The sequence below is a fragment of the Phyllostomus discolor genome, chromosome 12, assembly GCF_004126475.2.
Source record: "Phyllostomus discolor isolate MPI-MPIP mPhyDis1 chromosome 12, mPhyDis1.pri.v3, whole genome shotgun sequence".
Taxonomy (NCBI): Eukaryota; Metazoa; Chordata; class Mammalia; order Chiroptera; family Phyllostomidae; genus Phyllostomus; species Phyllostomus discolor.
In genome coordinates, this window is record NC_040914.2 from 28,016,271 (window position 1) to 28,036,510 (window position 20,240).

Below are 20,240 nucleotides of genomic sequence, written 5' to 3' on the forward strand. Positions count from 1 at the left end.
ATTCTGAAGGAATCAGGTAGGGAGAAAAACACAAAGTGTGAAGGAAAATCCTTTTCCTTCTGATATCCACCAGGCTTCTCAAAACTTTCACTTCCACTGACCTTCTGCAACACTCACAAACCCTCTAATCTTTCTTTCCTACACCTTCTTCATTTACATATTTTTTACTTCCCCATTTGCTTTCCTACAGAATGTGAAGTTTCAACCTTCCCTGGAATCCTCCATTAACTTTTCAGAGCAGATACAGAGCAAAATCCAAAACACAGAGTTCCAGAACACTACACAGGTAGAGGCATTCTGTTGCACTAGTGTGTCCATTAGTGTCTCACAGAAACATGCTTCTTCAGGCCCGGTCTCTTGGCAGAGACATGCCCCCTTTGCCTCAGGCTGAAACACTCATCAGCCCCGAATGACCCCTCCTGGGGCCAGAGAGGCAAAGGCATGCTCCCCCTCTGGGGAGCATGAAACTGTAAGTGAGCAGATAGGGGCAACCTAGGAGCAGCCTACTAAGCAAACCATTACCCACAACTCCATTGTTCCAAAACAGTGTTCAGAAATCAGTTTTCAACCAAACCACTTCACTTTATTGCTCCCTTTCTGTTCCCTTTCCTTTTCACCTTTCCTCAGGCAGCCAATGCCCTCAGGAGGAGTGCAGAAAAAATCTTGAGACTGGGAAAATTCCGTAGTCTCACTCTATCACACCTGAGGGGGTCGGTCTGCCATGGACAATTATTGTCTCCAAGAAGTCGCCAAAAACTGTTACAGAACAACAAGGGCTGGGGCTAAGGGTGATATACTATTACCAAGAGGAACCCCTCAGGCTCATTATGTCCACCACCAGAGGAAAGACATCTCTCCATGCCAGAGATTCCTGAAAAGGAAAGGAATGTTTATCTAATTCCATACAGACTTAAAGTAGTGACCTAATGTCTTCATCAAAATCACAAAGTTCCTTCAAACACCCACAAACACGCACAGTCCTTCCTTCCCCCTTTGTCCAGTCTGGGGGAACCTATCTCAGGAAAAGAAATAGAAGTTGGTGGCTCAGGCAGCCCCAAGTTCTCCCAATAATCCATGTCAGCTGGTAGACCTCCCTCAGTTCCCGGCACCATCAGCTGTGTCACCAGGATCTCTTCTAAAGATGGGTGGTGGTTTCCCCTATGAAAGCTGAGGGGACCCCACTCTGGCAAAGCCGCAAGATTCTCTTTCTATTGCCTCAGCCATGAGGTCCTCTCTGCACAATGGCTGCAGTAGTCTCTACTCTGCCAAAGCCACGTGGTTCTCCTTTCACTGCCCCAGCAGTGTGGTCCTGTCTCCCAGGGCTGAGGGAGTCACAATTCTGTCAAAACTGCTTGGGCCTCTCTCCACTGCCTGCAAGGATCGGGGTTGCCAGTCTGCCTAAGCCATGTGGAGGTTCTCTGCTAAAGCTGCATGGTGATTCTCGCAGGGCTGTGGGAGTCCCCACTCTCCTAAAGAACAAGTGATTCTCTCCCTGCCCAATGGCCATGGAGTCTGGGTTTAAAGCCAGTGGCGCTCTTTTCAGAGACTCCAGGGTGGTTTTGGTCTCCACAAAGCCCATGATCAGGTCATTTCTCAAGCCACCAGCTCTCACTGAAACTCTTGCAGCACTGATGAACTTGAACTCAGCCATGAACTAGCCTGTCCTTCCTCATGTCACTGGCTTCTCTCCTGCCCACTCATCGGCCTCACAACCTCCTTGTTGTTGTTGGTTTTTATTTTTTGCCCCAGATTTATAAGTATCAATACCCCCTTTTTAGGGGTAAATTACCTCATATTGTTAGAATAAAAAATTTAAAAAATTTTGGATGTGGACACGTTCACCATGGAGTAATGATGAAATACAGAGAAAATAAAAATAGAAGTGTGCTTTCAAAGTACAGAGTTTTTAAAAATAATGTAAATGGTTTTAAAAAATATTTTCTAAGAATTTCTAAAATATTCCTGTTAATACCTAGAGGTATTAGTTGTTCACAAGTTGGCAAGAAATGAAGTGGTCAGGGGTGGGCCTTGTTACATTTAGGGGGACTGAGGTTGAAAATGTTAGAAGTCTCATGGTTAGCAGCATGGAAAATTATCTTGAGTCGTTGACATTAAAAAGATTTCTGACAGGGCAAGGTTCAAGGTCTGAGGAATGACCAAGAATTGGAAAAGCCAGGGCTGTGGCGTTTCTTGGCGGATTCACGTTTTTTGCAGAACAAGGTGGTGATGACTAAGCTGGTGCTCCCAGAAGCACAAACCGCTAGGTTATTTCCAACATCTTCAATTGTTACCTTGTAAGGACTGGTGATTCCAGAGCTCATTAGTATCGTTACTATTACAAACATCCACTAGATAGGAGCAAAGGCCATTGAATAGGTTCTGGATGGTTTTTGCTCCCAGGTTTAAAAAAGAATTGCTCTTAATAACTTAATTTAGCTACAATGAACGGACCACAGAAAGACATGAGTGTAATAGGAATTTTTTCTTATCACCTATATCCATACTTTCAAAAAATGTGTATAGCTTTAGTAATTCTTCTATTTCTTATTTTTTCCTACATATATATGTATAAACACACATCTTTATTATATTTCCCCATTACCATTTAGTCCCCTTATATTCTCCCCTTACCTACAGCATATTTATTAAAGTGTACTTTTATGTCTTTTTAACATATGAATAACAAATTTGGTCTTGTATTTTATAAACAACATTGCTAAAGGTGAAGGGATTAAGTACAGGTAGGTGGTGACAAAACAGTCACAGAGATGTCAAATACAGCACAATTGTCAAGTTTATTAAAAATACCAGCCCTGGCTGGTGTAGCTCAGTGGATTGAGCATGGGCTGGGAACCAAAGTGTCCCAGGTTCTATTCCCAGCCAGGGTACATTCCTGGGTTGCAGGCCATAACCCCCAGCAACTGCACATTGATGTTTCTCTCTCTGTATCTCCCTCCCTTCCCTCCCTAAAAGTAAATAAATAAAATCTTTAAATAAATCTATTTTTAAAAAATACCTTTATTTTTTAGCCCTGGGTAGTGTGCTGCTGTGGATTGAGTTCTGGCCTCAGAACCAAAGGGTTGCCACTTTGATTACCAGTCAGGACACACTCCTGAGTTGTGGGCCAAGTGCCCAGTAGGGGGCACTCAAGAGGCAACCATACATTGATGCTTCTCTCCCTCTCTACCTCCCTCCCCTTCTCTCTAAGAAATAAATAAAATCTTTTTAAAAATTATGTTTTAATTTTTCAGTTACAGTTAGCACCCAGTATTGTGTTAGTTTCAACTATGTATATTTTTAATTGGAACAAATTCCAGAATCAACTGCAAAGCTGTTATGTGACCTTTCCTGATGTCAGAATTTTTTAAAGGCTCAGAAAGAGAAAATAGAAAGACACTCAAGATAAAAATGGACAAAAATTTACCTTGGTCATTGCCTAGTCTTTAAGAAAACTGGTGGAATGCCAAAGAAGAAAAGGAGTTTAGAGCTCCTGATTTCAGATACATATAGGATACAACCTTGAGGGATAGGTTCTCAAGGTTTCCATGAAGTATATCAAGTTAATTATTACTGATGGATCCCTCCCCAAAACTATAACAGAAAAAGAAAGGAGTCAATTCATATCAGCATTTTTTCATCTTAAATTTTTTTAAAGAATACTTTTTAAAAAAGAGATTGTATTTATTTATTTTTAGATGGAGGGGAAGTGAGGGAGAAAGAGAGGGAGAGAAACATCAATGTGTGACAGATACATCCATCATTTGCCTCTTGCACGCCTTCAACTGGGGTCCTGGCCTGCAACACAGCATGTGCCCTGACTGGGAATCAAACTGGTGACCTTTTGGTTCACAGGCCAGCACGTAATCCACTGAGCCACAATATCCATGGCTCCCCCCCATTTTTAACATTGTGACAAGGCACACATAAGATAAACTTTAGTATTTAGGCATTTTTAAAAAAGATTTTATTCACTTATTTTTTATACAGGGGAAGAGAGGGAGAAAGAGAAGGAGAGAAACAGCAATATGTTGATGCCTCTCTCATGACCCCCAGTGGGTTCCTGGCCTGCAACCCAGGCATATGCCCTGACTGGGAATCAAACCTGCAACCCTATGGTCCACAGGCTGGCACTGAACTACTGAGCCACACCAGCCAGGGCCTTTGCCCAGTTTTTTAACTGGATTGTTAGTTTTTTGTTGTTGTTGGTGGTGGTGGTGGTGGTGAGTGTTAGGTTTTTTTAGATATCCTTGATATTAACCCCTTATCAGGTATTTGCAAATATTGTTTCCCATTCTTAGGTTGCCGTACACACTGTGAATTATGTCCCTTTGATGCAAAGATGTGACTTTAAGATATATTTGGATAACATTATTTACTATAATTAAGATACAGTCAAGTGCACATATTGTTAGTTTATGGATCATATACTTCTGGCAGACCTGGGAAGGCATAATCAAAGATAACAATTTCCATAGCCCTCAGAAGTTTCCAGGGCAGCCTGTGTGGTGCACCCCTCCCAACTGCCCAGGTGACCACTGATCTGCTTTGCATTATTTTTGGTTAGTTAGCGTTTTTCACTACTCTAAATAAGGGGAATCACACCGTTAGCAGGGACTCTTTGGGTGTGCTTGCTTTCACTGAGAAATCTGACTTTTTGATGCACCCCTACTGTCCTCATATCATTTATTCTTTATTCTCTTTGTTGAATATTATTCCCTCGTGTAGACTTAACATGTTACTCTATTTGTTAATGGACATGGGAGTTGCCAAATGTGACTTTTTATCACACACAAAATTCTCCTGAGTATCTGGGTGTGTTTTCATTCTCTCTGTTTGCTTCTGCAGTTCTGTTTATTCAGGTGACTGTGCTCCAGGAACATAGTCTCTCTGTTGCTGCATTTGAATAGGCATTTTTCTCATGATTGTCTTCTTTTTATTTTAGTTTGTGTGTGTGCACGTTCTCTTTTCTGTGAACTTTAGACACTACTTAATAAGTTGCATCAACTATCCAATTGAAATATGGCTTTCATTGTGTTTTCTTTACAACTGGACTCCCAGCCACTGGCAATGTACCTAGAACGTGTCCTGAGATTAGGGAGTATTTGCTGAAGGGGAGAGTGGATAACACCATGGAACATAAGAAATATGAAGAGGGTCCTCACTGAGGACTGGCCTTTACCTACCAGTCTGAACAAAATGTCCATGACAATCTGATGACTGAAAAAAAAATAAAAGCAGGTTACTTAACCACAGAGAACACGTAGTTCACTTGCCTTATTATCCCAGGTTCTTGCATGTACCTGCAGATATGCCTGCAGGTGTGCAGGTGCATGTGCAGGTAGGTACATGTGCAGGTTCAGGTGCATGCCAATGCATGCATGCACGTGTGTAAAAGGGCCACAGCACACTGTGAAGATGGTTACTATGAAGAAGAATAAAGGGGAAAACGTGCAAGGACACTGCTGCTTTCTCTGCATTTTGAACGCTGCCCTCTCTGGAGACAGTGCAGATACTTCCGTTTCAGTTGGAAAGTTTGTTCGCGACAGAGGGGTATCTCCTCTGGAGTTCAGAGTGTCAGCACTGAGCCCGAGGACCTGGGGTGGTAGTAAGGGGAGAAATGAGCAACCTGACATCGGGGACAGCCTGCGCATCACCCCCAGAGAATCAGGACCCCGCCAGGAGCCCCTGTCATCAGGTGCAGGGGAAAAAAGAAAAAAAAAAAAAAAACAGTTGCCGCAGACACAGGCTGGTCCCTCCTGGGCATTGCCCCTGGGACTCCCCTTCTTGCAATTTCAAAGTTTTCATTCCCTCTAATGGGTTCAAATTAATTTATTCCCAAACCTCTCGCGCCTGAGGCCTCCACCTGTTTTTCCCGCCAGCCCCAGGTGGGGCGAGCAATCATCCCCACTCACTGCATGGCCTGCCAGGAAAGAGCAAGAACCCAGTAGCGGGACCTGCGTCCCTATGAGACTGGTTAAGGCCGCCTCGACGGGTACCGGATCAGGAGGCCCCCGGAGGCGCTAAATTGGCACCAGAAAGTTCACTCTGTTGACATGGAAAACTTTCTTTGCCATCGGCCAGCCTCCAGGGTGGCGCACTGCGTGTCAAGGCTGCCTGTGGAAACAGCGCTCCAGGGTCTATTTCTGACCCTAAGTTAACATCTGTTTGGAAAATACAGACCAAGGGCAATGGAGAATATATAAATTGCTCATAACCTTGGGCTGTAGACAAGCAGTTTTAAAGGCATTTCCATTTTTTTTCTTTTCAATGGTCACTTGTATTTATTCATTTTTCAGTTAGAGTTGGCATTCAATATGAGGTTAGTTTCAGGAGTATGCCCCAGGGGTCAGCCATTTATAGGACTTGCCAAGTCTCCAACTGCCGAGTCCAGCACCCACCTGGCGCCATCCACACTGATCACAATATTCCTGACAGTGTTCCCTGTGGTGCACCTCACATCCCAGGAATGTTCTGTGATTACCAGTCTGTCCTTCCCAATTCCTTCACCTCTTCACCTATCTATGCTGACCCTCTGCCATCTGGTAAATATCTGTCTATTCCCTGTATCTATGAGTCTGTTTCTGGTCTGTTTGTTTATATTGTTTTGATTAGACACAATATAAATAAGTGAAATCATAAGGTATTTTGTTTTATTTTTTTCATTCATTACAGATTTTCTCTATTTATTTTTAGACAGAGGGGGAGGGAGAAAGAGAGGGAGAGAAGCATCAATGTGTGGTTGCCTCTCGCGCACCGCCTTCTGTGGTTCTCTTCCTGTTCTAGATGTTTGCTTTTGTTTTAGGTGTGGTTGTTAATAACTGAGTTTGATGTCTTTTTTAGTGTTCATATTTTTTATCTTTTTCTTATATAAGTCCTTTTATCATTTCATATAAGGGCTTGGTGATGATGAACTCCTTTGTCTTGACCTTATCTGAGAAGCACTTTATCTGCCCTTCCATTCTTAATGAATGCTTTGCTGGATAGAGCAATCTTGGATGTAGGTCCTTGCCTTTCATGACTTGGAATACTTCGTTCCAGCCCCTTCTTGCCTGTAATGTCTCTTTTGAGAAATCAGCAGAAAGTCTGATGGGAACTCCTTTGTAGATGACTGTCGCCTTATCTCTTCCTGCTTCTAGAATTCTCTCCTTCATTTTTACCTTGGCTAATGTAATTATGATGTGCCTTGGCGTGTTCCTCCTCGCATCCAACCTCTTTGAGACTCTCTGAGCTTCCTGGACTTCCTGGAAGTCTATTTCCTTTGCCAGATTGGGGAAGTTCTCCTTTATTATTTTTTCAAATAAGTTTTCCACTTGTTGCTCTTCCTCTTCTCCTTCTGGTAACCCTATAATTCAGATGTTGGAACGTTTAGAGATGTCCTGAAGGTTCCTAAGCTTATCCTCATTCTTTAAAATTCTTATTTCTTCATTCTTTTCTGTTTGATCATTTCTTTCTTTCTTCTGGTCCCCTACATTGATTTGAAACCCAGTTTTCTTTCCATCACTCTTGATTCCATGTGCATTTTTCTTCATTTCACTTATTGTAGCCTTTATTTGTTCATCTAATTTGCAACCAAAATTAACCAATTCTGTGAGCATCCTGATCACCAGTGCTTTGAACTGTGCATCTCATAGGTTGGCTATCTCTTGATCGCTTTAAAATATTGGCTGGACAGATTTGATTTGTTCTCTTTAAGCCATATTTTTTTTGTCTAGTCAAAAAAAAAAAACACCTGTGTTATGTATGAGGTGTGGAGCCTTAGGTGTTCACCAGGGCAGGGCAACCCACTTGCTGGTTTGTGACCTTGTATGTGGGGGCAGGGTCAGACAAGAAACAATGGTGCTTGCTCTGCTCTCTCTAGGACTTCAGTCCCCTCTGCCACTTTCCACAATATGATTGAGCCCTTCTGGTGCTGGCTCCTGGGCGGGTGGGCTTGTTTACATTCTAGGACTCTGTGGGTCTCCTCAAAGAACTCTCCTGTGAGGCTGGGAGATTCTTCTGGCACCTCAACCCCAACAGGTGTTTTCAATCAGTGCTTTTAAGCTTTGTTATCATCACTGGGTCCCTGGGTTGCTTGGTCTGTGTCCCTGCCCATTTTTGCCTAGTTTATCTGCACGTGAATGTGTGAGTGCAGGTAGCCAGCTGCTTTGTATACCTCACTGGGTCTGCTCATTGCCTTCGATGCCCAGGGTGTGCCACCAGGTGCATCAGCTGCCCCTGTGCTTCTGGGGTCCAACAACTGCCGCCTGGAACCTTCACACCTGCATCTTCCAGCCACTGCTCTTTCCTGCCGGGGCCTTTTGACCCCTCTCTGAATGCCACCAGCTCTGCCCTTCTTACTGGTCTGGATGAATGGTTGTCAGACCATTCCCTACAGTTCATTTCTCTCTGTTTGCTTGGTTTTTTGTTTCTAAATTTTTGTTGTCCTTACTTTTGGTTGTGCAAGGAGGCACAGTGTGTCTACATATGCCTCCATCTTGGCCAGGAGTCACTTGGAGAAGCCTTTAAAAAAAACCCTAAGCCCTGACCTGTGTGGCTCAGTGGAGAGGGCATTGCCTTCCAAAGGGAAAGGTCACTGGTTTCATTCCTGCTCAAGGCAGGTATATGTGTTGGTGGGTTCAGTTCCTGGTCAGTGGGTGTAGGAGAGGCAACTGACTAATGTTTCTTTCTCACACTGATGTTTCTCTCCTTTTCTTCTTCTCTCTCTCCAGACAGAGAGAGAAAGAGGGAGAAATCCTATCTAAGCCTGGCTCCAGACCAAATAACTGTCTGAGGGTGGGGCAAAGGTGCAAGTAAGATTTTTGTTTGTTTGTTCTTTGTGCTCCAGGGGTTTTATTAACTGAGGTTTAAGGAGTGAATCTTGTAAAAGCTAATCTCCATGGTGTGGGGAGTGTTGAGGGTGCCACCTTTGAGGTTTTAGTGGTGGCATTTTAATAAAGAGAATTAACAGTGGATTGATCCCCTTATCTCTCCTGTCAGGTGTGAGAACTAAAATGGATTAGTCTGTATTTTAACTTGCTCTGCCAGGTTTATCAACTACCCCCCTCTCAGGCTTTCTCCACCTTAGCACTACTGACATTTTGGAGGGGAATACTTTGTTGTGGGGCCGTCCTGTGCATTGCAGGGTGTTGAGCCATGTGCCTGGCCTCCCACCCACTACATGGCAAGAGCATCCTCTTGCCAATGTAGCAACCAAAAGTGTCTAGACATTGCCCAGTGTCCACTAGACATGCTACAAGTATCCATTCAGTCCACGCAATTATCCTGCACTGAGAATCCCCATCCTAAAGGATATTAACTCACAAGCCAAATAAGAAAACTAATCCAGAAAGGAAAGACTATAAATATGGTGCACAAATAAAAGACAAGAAAAATAAAAGGAAAAAAAACCCACTGGTGCAGATACTTTCAGAAACAGGAATATTTCAACCATCATCCAAGAAATATGAATACAAATAACATCAGGAAATAACAAATCAGGAAAGGAATCAGCCAAAAGCAATAAGGATAAAATCTAAAAACATCAATGTAGTTGAATATCAGTTAAAATACACATATTTTACATATTATATATAATAGATAGAATTAAAAAATTAGTTGGGACATAGGGTAGAATGAATGCAACAGAAAGACAAATTAAAGAGGAGAAGACGATATAGAAGACTTTTCTTGAAACCAGAAGGTATAAAGAAATTAGAGCAGTAATAGGATTTGTGAGAGAACAGGACTTCCCCCATCCCCCAAAGAGGAGAAAATACAAATGGAGAGGATGAAATATTCAAAGAAATAATGATGATTAGGGAATTTCCGTGAGCTTTCACCCAGATTCCTAGTGATTTCATTTTACATAACCCTCCTAAACCAGGAAGGCAGCAAGGGCACAAAACTATTAACTAAACAGATTGTATTTGGATGAGCAGAGCAGAGAGACTAGGGGTCCTGGGTGAAAAACAAAAGCAAACAAATCAATATTTGCAGGGATGGATTTGCCATTGAGACATTTAAAGTGGCATTCTGTCTGGGCAGGGACCTGGCTGAATCATTAATGACTTCCCATCTCCTCGTTAAGAAGGATTCATGAACAGTTTATGCTGAAACAAAATGAGCTGAGAGTTTCCATAGACCTGCCAAAATTAGGCACTTTTAGCTCAGTCTAGACTTTACAGCAGATCTAAGATTAAAATAATGAAGGTCAGAGTGCTGTGAACATAAATTACCTGTAAAAATTACCTGTAAAAAGACTTCAAAAACCAAAAATTTTGAAGGCTACACACTAAGAGATAAATTTTTGAAAGAAAGAGTCGGACATGTTGGGTAGGTAGATGGTGGTATGGGGCAGAGCCCAGTTAATTCTGGGTTTCGCCGTTATTCACGCTGACTTGTGAACATAACTTCCATTGTTCTAAGGGGAAAAAAGGCCAGAAAACATCAGAAAATAATCATTACAATTTTGGGGTCAAAACAACCTTCTACTCTTCTACACCCCACACAAGGTGAGGAAAAACCTCCCCACTCCCATTCTACTCACAAGGAGTTTGAGATTCGTAGGGTTAAAATACTGGTTTTAAGATTCCATACAGATCTAAACCAAAATCAGTCCAAAGCAAACCACCCTCCAATTCATCTAAAAGGTTAAAGAAGAAAACTGGTTTACTGTTAACCTGACACAAACAACTCGCTATTTGAATGGATTTGTTCTGATTTGATCAACTATAGGAATTTCCAAACCGGTGATCCAATTTTGCCCACTCCTTGATTAAAATTCAACATTGACTCAGTGATTCAAACAAAAACATTCAGATCCCCTCCAAGATTATAGTTTTTCAGATTTTATAGCATCTAATTTGCAGGAACAAAAACCAAGGTCCATGTAGAGTCCCACTCTATGTATAAACTACCTATTCCCAACCCTGGGGGGAATGAAATGGAGTGGAATCTATGTGCTTTTTCCTGATTTTTACTGTTTTTACTTTTAAAAAACTTTTAAAACATGTATTGACTTTACAGAGGTAGAGGAAAGGAAAGAGAAATCAATTTGTGGTTCCACTTATTTCTGCATTCATTGGTTGATTCCTGAAGGCACTCTGACTGGAGGTTGAATCCAAAATCCTGGCATATAGGCGGACTTTCTAACCAAGTACACAACCAGGGCTTAAGAAACTATTTCAATTTTTGTCTCTCTAGTTTTTAGAAAAGGTTAAGTTGACTAATATCAAACCAGTTATTGAATCTATTTTGAACAACAGTTTAATGTATTAATTTCAAGATACTAAAAAGTTTTAAATGTTTTTAAAATGACTTTTTCTTGTGTATGAATAGTTACTTTTCTCTTGTTCAATATCTTGTATTGCTAAATTGGTATGAGATCATTGTTTTATTCTCCTGGTGTTCAGCCTCTGGTTTGCTATGTGTCTTCTCAGAAATACGTTCTTCTCACACTTTGTCATTTTATTTATTTTTTAATTTAAAATGTTCGTCTATTTTTAGAGAGAGAGGAAAGGAAGGACGTCTTATGTTATTTGTACTTTATTTTTCCATTTTTAATTATTTATTTGGAGAGTGAGGGGAAGGGATGGAGAAAGAGAGAGGAACATGGATGTTAGAAGGAAAGATCAGTGGGTTGCCTCTCCTACATGTCCCGACTAGGGACGGAACCGCCAACCCAGGCATTTGCCCTGACCGGGAATCAAACGCCGGACCTTTCGCTTTGCTAGACAATGCCCAACCCACCACTGATCACAATACAACGGACAGATGATGTGTTGCAGAATTGTATTCCTGAATCCTATGTAATTTTATTAACCAATTTTACCCCAATAAACGCAATGAAAAATAATTCAAAAAATAAATATTTTTAAAAAATCATTTACAACTAACAAAAAAGTAGGTGATCTATCTCAAACTCGTTAGGACTTGTAGATCTTTGTCTATGCCTCTATATATCTCGATGCCTTCAAACATTTCAGCTGTATAATAAATACCGTAATTCACTAGACTAGAGCAAGGCAATAAATGTTGGGGGCAACGGAGGGTTATTTTTTTTCTCCTGTGAAGTTTCAGCGGGGAAAATTTAATCAAAGCTGGTACTCTAAATGAGTGGGTGGTCCCATGGCCTTCGACCAATCCCAGCGCTGAAAGAGAACAGGGGGCGGGGCCTGGAGTTTCTATATAAAGAGAGACCTTTCACCTCGTGGCACATTTAGTCCAGCTCCAGACTGCGGAGAAGACCAGAGGAGACTCGGAGGAGGTAAGGCAGGGCTGGGGATGTGTGAGGACGTTTTGAAATGAGGATGGATGGAGGTGGGCTTCGGAAAGATTTGGGTTTATGTTCATGGTGCATTATTTCCGTGATCTCAGGAAAACAAGGGGTCTCCATTGTTCCCCGTTCACTCGGATTTCTTGTATAACTCCTGGTTTAACATGCGTGGTGTGGTTTACGTTTTTATTTTAGTGCCTGATTTTATTTTATTTCATTATTTTGGCCGTGAGAGGCTGTATATTTCTCGTTCTAAGTTTACTTATCAATTACAGTTGATATGGACTATTACATAATTGTAGTTTCAGGTGTACAGCATAGTGATTAGAAATTTATATAACTTAAGAAGTGATCCCCCAAATAAGTCTAGTACCTGCCTGGCACCATCCATAGTTACTACAATATTATTGACTATATTCCCTGTGCTGTACTTTACATCTCCGTGAGTATTTTGTAACTACCAATTAGTATCCCTCAATCCCCTCATCTCTCTCACTCAGCCCCTGCCCAACCCTTCTCCTCTCTGGCAACCATCAGTCTATTCTCTGTATCTATGAGTTGGTTCCGATTTTGTTCTTTAGACCCCACTGATGAGAGAGATCCCACAGTGTTTGTTTTTCTCTGCCTGAGTTCACTCAGCACAATGCCCTCCAGGTCCATCCGAGTTGTTATCAATGACTAGGTTTCACTCTTTTTGACGGCTGAGTCATATTCCATTCAGTAGAAGCTCCACTTGTTTATCCAACCATTTCTTGATGGGCTCTTCAGTTGCTTCCATATCTTGGCTCTGATTTTTATTGCTTCTTGTGATTGTGTGTTTTTCTTTAATGTGAAAGGAACCTGGAGGGATTAAAAATGACCAGTGGAATCACTGCCTTCTCCCCGGTGGCAAACAACCTGAAACCCCTTAATTCCTGGGGTTTCAGACGGTCTTTTCTCCCATCCCAAAGCTTGTGGGAGGATGTGTTCACCTTCCATACAAGAACCTGTAGGAATGCTCCCCTCCCCCACCTGTCCTAGGGGTTCATCTTTCTGACTGTCAGTGACCTTGCCCAGACCTTCAGAGAGACCCCCCCCCATCTCTGGCTGGAAGGAAGGTTGTTTTTCCCTGGCTGTTGTACTTGGAATCAAATACATCTCTGGAGAAAATAGAAAATGTATTTTTGGCTTTAGGAGGTAGGTTCAGGACCCAGGCATAACTTCTTTCTAAACATCGTGATTCCTGGAAATTGCAAAGGCCATTGGGTTTCAATCCGTTTTCTGGAATGAGATTAAGTATAGGTGGTTCAGCCCTGGCTGGAGTAGCTCAGTGGATTGAGCATGGACTCAGCACTAAAGGGTCACCAGTTCGATTCCTGGTCCAGGCACATGCCTGGATTGCTGGGCAGGTCCCTAGTGGGGCCCACATGAGAGGCAACCACACATTGATATATCTCTGCCTCTCTCTCCCTCCCTTCACCAGTGTCAAAAAATAAATACATAAAGTATATATTTTTAAATGTTAATCCATTAACATTTAATGGTTCTGTTAATCCATTAATCCCAAAATGCCAGCAGGAGATTGTGCTGTAGGGGGTTGGGAGTGGATGAGCAGGAACCAGAGGACCATTCCGAGGTACAAGATTACCTTTTAGGGCAATGAAAATGAGGTTCACACAACACTGGGAGTGCATTTAGTGGCATGAAATTGTACCCTGTAAAAAATAATTGAAAAGGTGAATTTTTTCCTTATGCATTTTACCACTATACCAAAGTATCTGTAGCAGCCTAACTCTCGTAGGATTTTTTTGTGCATGTGTGTGTTCTCCCTTCCCTGGAACAAAGAAGGAAATGTTAGGGGACAACCTTGGGTTAATATTTTTCATGTTTACCCTGGCCAGGTGGCTCTCGGTTGGAGCATTATCCTCTGCACCGCACCGTTGCTGGTTCGATTCCCAGTGAGAGTGCAAAGAGAAGGTAATCGAAGTTTCTCTGTGACACTGGTGTTTCTCTCTCTCCCTTGCTCTCTCTCTCTCTCCAGTCAGTAAGCATCCTCTGATGAGAATTTAAAAATAAATCTTTCCCTTGTTACTACGCCACATGCAATTCCATAGTTGTAAATATGTTTCTGTATCTTCCTACAGAATCATGGCTGATACAGTGATTAAAAACTACCAATCTATTCTCTGTTCCAGGGGTGTCAAACTCATTTTCACTAGGGGCCACATCAGCCTCCCAGTTGCCTTCAAAGGCTGAAATAGATTTAGGACTGTATAAATATAACTACTCCTTAACTCTTAAGGAGTTAAAATCCCACTCAGCCCTTTGAAGGCAACTGGGAGGCTGATGTGGCCCCTAGTGAAAATGAGTTTGACACGCCTGGAACAGAGAATAGATTGGTAGTTTTTAATCACTGTATCAGCCATGATTCTGTAGGAAGATACAGAAACATATTTACAACTACGGAATTGCATGTGGCGTAGTAACAAGGGAAAGATTTATTTTTAAATTCTCATCAGAGGATGCTTACTGACTGGAGAGAGAGAGAGAGCAAGGGAGAGAGAGAAACACCAGTGTCACAGAGAAACTTCGATTACCTTCTCTTTGCTCTCACTGGGAATCGAACCAGCAACGGTGCGGTGCAGAGGATAATGCTCCAACCGAGAGCCACCTGGCCAAGGTAAACTGAAAAATTAACCCAAGGTTGTCCTCTAAGATTTCCTTCTTTGTTCCAGGAAGGGAGAACACACACATGCACAAAAAATCCTACGAGACTTAGGCTGCTACAGATACTTTGGTATAGTGGTAAAATGCATAAGGAAAAAATTCACCCTTTCACTATTTTTTTACAGGGTACGGTTTCATGCCACTAAATGCACTCCCAGTGTTGTGTGAACCTCATTTTCATTGCCCTAAAAGGTAATCTTGTACCTCGGAATGGTCCTCTGGTTCCTGCTCATCCACTCCAACCCCCTACAGCACAATCTCCTGCTGGCATTTTGGGATTAATGATTAACAGAACCATTAAATGTTAATGGATTACATTCATTTAAAAATATATACTTTATATGTATTATTTTTTGACACTGGGGAAGGGAGGGAGAGAGAGGCAGAGATATATCAATGTGTGGTTGCCTCTCATGTGGGCCCCACTAGGGACCTGGCCCGCAATCCAGGAATGTGCCTGGACCAGGAATCGAACTGGTGACCCTTTAGTTCTGAGTCCATGCTCAATCCACTGAGCTACTCCAGCCAGGGCTGAACCACCTATACTTAATCTCATTCCAGAAAACGGATTGAAACCCAATGGCCTTTGCAATTTCCAGGAATCACGATGTTTAGAAAGAAGTTATGCCTGGGTCCTGAACCTACCTCCTAAAGCCAAAAAGACATTTTCTATTTTCTCCAGAGATGTATTTGATCCAAGTACAACAGCCAGGGAAAAACAACCTTCCTTCCAGCCAGAGATGGGGGGGGTCTCTCTGAAGGTCTGGGCAAGGTCACTGACAGTCAGAAAGATGAACCCCTAGGACAGGTGGGGGAGGGGAGCATTCCTACAGGTTCTTGTATGGAAGGTGAACACATCCTCCCACAAGCTTTGGGATGGGAGAAAAGACCGTCTGAAACCCCAGGAATTAAGGGGTTTCAGGTTGTTTGCCACCGGGGAGAAGGCAGTGATTCCACTGGTCATTTTTAATCCCTCCAGGTTCCTTTCACATTAAAGAAAACACACAATCACAAGAAGCAATAAAAATCAGAGCCAAGATATGGAAGCAACTGAAGAGCCCATCAAGAAATGGTTGGATAAACAAGTGGAGCTTCTACTGAATGGAATATGACTCAGCCGTCAAAAAGAGTGAAACCTAGTCATTGATAACAACTCGGATGGACCTGGAGGGCATTGTGCTGAGTGAACTCAGGCAGAGAAAAACAAACACTGTGGGATCTCTCTCATCAGTGGGGTCTAAAGAACAAAATCGGAACCAACTCATAGATACAGAGAATAGACTGATGGTTGCCAGAGAGGAGAAGGGTTGGGCAGGGGCTGAGTGAGAGAGATGAGGGGATTGAGGGATACTAATTGGTAGTTACAAAATACTCACGGAGATGTAAAGTACAGCACAGGGAATATAGTCAATAATATTGTAGTAACTATGGATGGTGCCAGGCAGGTACTAGACTTATTTGGGGGATCACTTCTTAAGTTATATAAATTTCTAATCACTATGCTGTACACCTGAAACTACAAATGTAATAGTCCTATCAACTGTAATTGATAAGTAAACTTAGAACGAGAAATATACAGCCTCTCACGGCCAAAATAATGAAATAAAATAAAATCAGGCACTAAAATAAAAACGTAAACCACACCACGCATGTTAAACCAGGAGTTATACAAGAAATCCGAGTGAACGGGGAACAATGGAGACCCTTGTTTTCCTGAGATCACGGAAATAATGCACCATGAACATAAACCCAAATCTTTCCGAAGCCCACCTCCATCCATCCTCATTTCAAAACGTCCTCACACATCCCAGCCCTGCCTTACCTCCTCCGAGTCTCCTCTGGTCTTCTCCGCAGTCTGGAGCTGGACTAAATGTGCCACGAGGTGAAAGGTCTCTCTTTATATAGAAACTCCAGGCCCCGCCCCCTGTTCTCTTTCAGCGCTGGGATTGGTCGAAGGCCATGGGACCACCCACTCATTAGAGTACCAGCTTTGATTAAATTTTCCCCGCTGAAACTTCACAGGAGAAAAAAAATAACCCTCCGTTGCCCCCAACATTTATTGCCTTGCTCTAGTCTAGTGAATTACGGTATTTATTATACAGCTGAAATGTTTGAAGGCATCGAGATATATAGAGGCATAGACAAAGATCTACAAGTCCTAACGAGTTTGAGATAGATCACCTACTTTTTTGTTAGTTGTAAATGATTTTTAAAAATATTTTTTTTGAATTATTTTTCATTGCGTTTATTGGGGTAAAATTGGTTAATAAAATTTACATAGGATTCAGGAATACAATTCTGCAACACATCATCTGTCCGTTGTATTGTGATCAGTGGTGGGTTGGGCATTGTCTAGCAAAGCGAAAGGTCCGGCGTTTGATTCCCGGTCAGGGCAAATGCCTGGGTTGGCGGTTCCGTCCCTAGTCGGGACATGTAGGAGAGGCAACCCACTGATCTTTCCTTCTAACATCCAGTTCCTCTCTCTTTCTCCATCCCTTCCCCTCACTCTCCAAATAAATAATTAAAAATGGAAAAATAAAGCACAAATAACATAAGACGTCCTTCCTTTCCTCTCTCTCTAAAAATAGACGAACATTTTAAATTAAAAAATAAATAAAATGACAAAGTGTGAGAAGAACGTATTTCTGAGAAGACACATAGCAAACCAGAGGCTGAACACCAGGAGAATAAAACAATGATCTCATACCAATTTAGCAATACAAGATATTGAACAAGAGAAAAGTAACTATTCATACACAAGAAAAAGTCATTTTAAAACATTTAAAACTTTTTAGTATCTTGAAATTAATACATTAAACTGTTGTTCAAAATAGATTCAATAACTGGTTTGATATTAGTCAACTTAACCTTTTCTAAAAACTGAGAGACAAAAAATTGAAATAGTTTCTTAAGCCCTGGTTGTGTACTTGGTTAGAAAGTCCGCCTATATGCCAGGATTTTGGATTCAACCTCCAGTCAGAGTGCCTTCAGGAATCAACCAATGAATGCAGAAATAAGTGGAACCACAAATTGATTTCTCTTTCCTTTCCTCTACCTCTGTAAAGTCAATACATGTTTTAAAAGTTTTTAAAAGTAAAACAGTAAAAATCAGGAAAAGCACATAGATTCCACTCCATTTCATTCCCCCCAGGGTTGGGAATAGGTAGTTTATACATAGAGTGGGACTCTACATGGACCTTGGTTTTTTGTCCTGCAAATTAGATGCTATAAAATCTGAAAACTATAATCTTGGAGGGGATCTGAATGTTTTTGTTTGAATCACTGAGTCAATGTTGAATTTTAATCAAGGAGTGGGCAAAATTGGATCACCGGTTTGGAAATTCCTATAGTTGATCAAATCAGAACAAATCCATTCAAATAGCGAGTTGTTTGTGTCAGGTTAACAGTAAACCAGTTTTCTTCTTTAACCTTTTAGATGAATTGGAGGGTGGTTGCTTTGGACTGATTTTGGTTTAGATCTGTATGGAATCTTAAAACCAGTATTTTAACCTACGAATCTCAAACTCCTTGTGAGTAGAATGGGAGTGGGGAGGTTTTTCCTCACCTTGTGTGGGGTGTAGAAGAGTAGAAGGTTGTTTTGACCCCCAAAATTGTAATGATTATTTTCTATGTTTTGGCCTTTTTTCCCTTAGAACAATGGAAGTTATGTTCACAAGTCAGCGTGAATAACGGCGAAACCCAGAATTACTGGGCTCTGCCCCATACCACCATCTACCTACCCAACATGTCCGACTCTTCTTTCAAAAATTTATCTCTTAGTGTGTAGCCTTCAAAATTTTTGGTTTTTGAAGTCTTTTTACAGGTAATTTTTACAGGTAATTTATGTTCACAGCACTCTGACCTTCATTATTTTAATCTTAGATCTGCTGTAAAGTCTAGACTGAGCTAAAAGTGCCTAATTTTGGCAGGTCTATGGAAACTCTCAGCTCATTTTGTTTCAGCATAAACTGTTCATGAATCCTTCTTAACGAGGACATGGGAAGTCATTAATGATTCAGCCAGGTCCCTGCCCAGACAGAATGCCACTTTAAATGTCTCAATGGCAAATCATCCCTGCAAATATGATTTGTTTGCTTTTTTTTTCACCCAGGACCCCTAGTCTCTCTGCTCTGCTCATCCAAATACAATCTGTTTAGTTAATAGTTTTGTGCCCTTGCTGCCTTCCTGGTTTAGGAGGGTTATGTAAAATGAAATCACTAGGAATCTGGGTGAAGCTCACGGAAATTCCCTAATCATCATTATTTTTGAATATTCATCCTCTCCATTGTATTTCTCCTCTTTGGGGATGGGGGAAGTCCTGTTCTCTCACAAATCCTATACTGCTCTAATTTCTTTATACCTTCTGGTTTCAAGAAAAGTCTTCTATATCGCTTCTCCTCTTTAATTTGTCTTTCTGTTGCATTCATCTACCCTATGTCCACACTAATTTTTTAATTCTATCTATTATTATAATATGTAAAATATGTGTATTTTAACTGATATTCAACTACATTGATGTTTTTAGATTTATCCTTATTGCTTTTGGCTGATTCCTTTCCTGATTTGTTATTTCCTGATGTTATTTGTATTCATATTCTTGGATGATGGTTGAAATATTCCTGTTTCTGAAAGTATCTGCACCAGTGGGTTTTTTTCCTTTTATTTTTCTTGTCTTTTATTTGTGCACCATATTATAGTCTTTCCTTTCTGGATAGTTTTCTTATTTGGCTTGTGAGTTAATATCCTTTAGGATGGGGATTCTCAGTGCAGGATAATTGCGTGGACTGAATGGACTTGTAGCATGTCTAGTGGACACTGGGCAATGTCTAGACACTTTTGGTTGCTACATTGGCAGAGGATGCTCTTGCCATGTGTGGGTGGGAGGCCAGGCCATGGCTCAACACCCTGCAATGCAAGGCACGGCCCCCCACAACAAAGTATTCCCCTCCAAAATGTCAGTATGCTAAGTGGAGAAGCCTGAGAGGGGGGTAGTTGATAAACCTGCGAGCAAGTTAAAATACGACTAATCCATTTTAGTTCTCACACTGACAGGAGAGATAAGGGGATCAATCCACTGTTAATTCTCTTTATTAAATGCCACCACTAAAACCTCAAGGTGGCACCCTCAACACTCCCCACACCATGGAGATTAGCTTTTACAAGATTCACTCCTTAAACCTCAGTTAATAAAACCCTGGAGCACAAAGAACAAACAACAAAAATCTTACTTGCCCTTTGCCCCACCCCAGACAGTTATTTGGTCTGGAGCCAGGCTAGATAG

General features: G+C 41.6%; 1 long non-coding RNA gene across 1 annotated transcript; it reads right to left on the minus strand.

Annotated features, from left to right (window-relative positions):
* Positions 1-243: 243 nt before the first annotated feature.
* On the minus strand, positions 244-20,215 carry LOC118497634. The gene is made up of 3 exons (XR_004900174.1): positions 20,204-20,215; positions 5,163-5,168; positions 244-419 (listed from the first exon to the last, which is right to left on the minus strand). It is a non-coding gene; the product is annotated as an uncharacterized LOC118497634 (long non-coding RNA).
* Between the last annotated feature and the right edge of the window lie 25 nt (positions 20,216-20,240).